Source organism: Gavialis gangeticus, unplaced genomic scaffold (assembly GCF_001723915.1).
Source record: "Gavialis gangeticus isolate Ggan-Ray unplaced genomic scaffold, GavGan_comp1, whole genome shotgun sequence".
NCBI classification, from domain to species: domain Eukaryota; kingdom Metazoa; phylum Chordata; order Crocodylia; family Gavialidae; genus Gavialis; species Gavialis gangeticus.
Genome location: NW_017729022.1, coordinates 84,456,864 through 84,459,208, shown reverse-complemented (window position 1 = coordinate 84,459,208; position 2,345 = coordinate 84,456,864). Strand labels below are relative to the sequence as shown.

The 2,345-nt window shown below is 37.1% G+C and overlaps 1 protein-coding gene across 6 annotated transcripts in view; it reads right to left on the bottom strand.

Annotated features, from left to right (window-relative positions):
* ERC1 (ELKS/RAB6-interacting/CAST family member 1) overlaps positions 1-2,345 on the bottom strand; it is a 539,371-nt gene that overhangs the window by 73,053 nt on the left and 463,973 nt on the right. The window lies entirely within an intron of this gene.

The following is a 2,345-nucleotide window of genomic DNA, read 5'->3' as shown; positions in this document are numbered from 1 at the left end:
TCCGCACCCTGTGCTTTGTGTGCTCCCTTGTGTTTATAGTGGTATCCAATAAAAGAAAAAGACTGAGGTACAAAATTTATCCCAAACCAAATTGTAAGTTTTGGATTTCCTGTAATTCTGTATCCATATTTAATGGGTTAGCACATGTTCTTTCAGTTCCCATATGCTCATTTCAGAGTTGCCCAAAGCAGTGTTTAGGATTTACCAAATGTCTACATGAGATGTTTACTGTGCAGTAGCCTAATAACACTGTGCAGTAGCATGTCGGTCAAAAACCGTGCTAATATGCTACTGCAGTGTTATCAGGCTACAGTGCAGTAAGCATCACACAAAAAAAAGCGTGCCATGCTACTGTGCAGTAACTCTAGTTACTCCTCATTTTGTTTGTACTTCATTAAGCAAGTACTAAACTAAATGTGCTTACTTCTCATTAATAAATGTGTAGACGTGCCCACTGATCAGCATTTCCCTCTCTTACAGATATTTTTTTTATTTTACAAGAGTCTGAATCAACCTGGTCCCACCTTTAAAGTAATAAAGGCTGCATTTTTACTAGCATCTGTTCTAAAAGAAACTGCAGTCTTGATCATTGCTAACTATTGTGACAGGTGGAAGGTATGTTGGTTCTTTAGTTTCTGAATACCACATCTAGGCATTCCAGGAAGAAAGGCTGGGCAGGTGTTTTGCTTTATTTCTGAGACCTCTGAACAAGGGATGGAGTCTGAGAATGTTTACCGCAGTATTGTATCTTTCATTTATACTACCTGTGTGGCTTGTGATTCAAAGCTTTAAAGGAAGATTAAAAAGACATAGCATTCTGTTATGATGGCCTAAATAAATACTGGATTCTTCACACTGTAAAAAACCATGAGATACATCTACTGAAACCAATCTGAAAATGACAATAATTATAAGAAATTATTCATTTCATATTTAGGAAAAGAATCGCATATTTGGTTACATTGCTCTTCACAGAAATAGCATATAAACTCATTCATAATCGAGTTTAAAGTACACGACTGAATGTCTCTCACTTCATGAACCTCTCCTGCAGTTAGAGTTGGAAAGGACAAGTCTGCTCTCATTTCTAAGTTATCTGCAAGACAGAGGATCATCTACTGTGCAGTTTTCCAGTACGGAAGTAATACTAGGCACCTTTGCTAAAGGATATCCCAAAAGCAGGCAAGTCTCATTGATTTAAATTGGCCCTAGCCTTTATTGTTTTATGCTAAATCACATCATTACCTTTTTTTCTTTATCTGATATGTCCTCCCCACTGGATATGGTCTATAAATTCATAACACTAGGTGAAGCAATACAATAAAACCTGAAGGTAAAGTTAAAGTTGTTAATATAGAATTGTATTATGAGAAGGTATTTAAAAGAATACTGCAATTAGTTAAAATATGCAATTCAAAAGACAGAAGATTGAGAAACAAGATTAGACTGATAAACCCACAAAACACTTGAAGGCAAAGGTAACCAAACAACCTTCATTCTAGTTCCTTAGAGAAGAACTGAAAAAAAGGTACAGACACTTGAGTTTTGTTTTAAAAAAAAAATCTACCTGAAAAAAAAAGCTTGCTATCCTATACAGGGATGTCATCTTGAGCTTAGATAGCCTGAAAAAAAACCTGTCAGAAGTGAATTTTCCATGTTTCTTAATGAGGTGTTAACTCCAGGAATCCCATCCACATCACTCCAGAAAAGGACTTTGTGTATGGCATAACGGCATACAGCAGACACATTCCCACCTCAAGATGATGAAACCTGGCTGTGCAAAAGTATTGTGAGGCCTATCTTTTAGGACGACAGAAGTCCTGTTGTCATTCCTGATTCCCAAGATAAGAACTTCCTGCAAATACTACTAGTGTGGTAAATAAGCTTGGCAAAAACATACGAGAGGTTGTTTTTGGTAGTCCCTTCTCAGCTTTAGAACCCCTTCTCCCTCCAGAAGTGAAGCCTGGACATCTTTCAGAAGCAATGTAAATCCTCCCTATTTGGGCAGGCATTTACCAAACAAAGCTAGGTTGAAATATTGTTTATGGGGACTCTGGTTTATGTTTCCTTTTAAGTTGTTTTGCTCTCTGTTATCATTCTCCAATTTTATAAGCCACCCTGAACCCTGGTTGGGAAAAGCAGCATAAAAAATTGAATATAAATATATAACGTAGATGGAAGTGTTATTGATTTAAATATGAAAACAACAACAAGCAATCCATAGAATCATAGGGTTGGAAAAATTAGGGTTGGAAGGGACCTCAGGAGGTCATCTAGTCCAAGTAATGCTCAAAGCAGGACCATCCCCAACTAGATCATCCCAGCCAAAGCTTTGTCTATCTGGG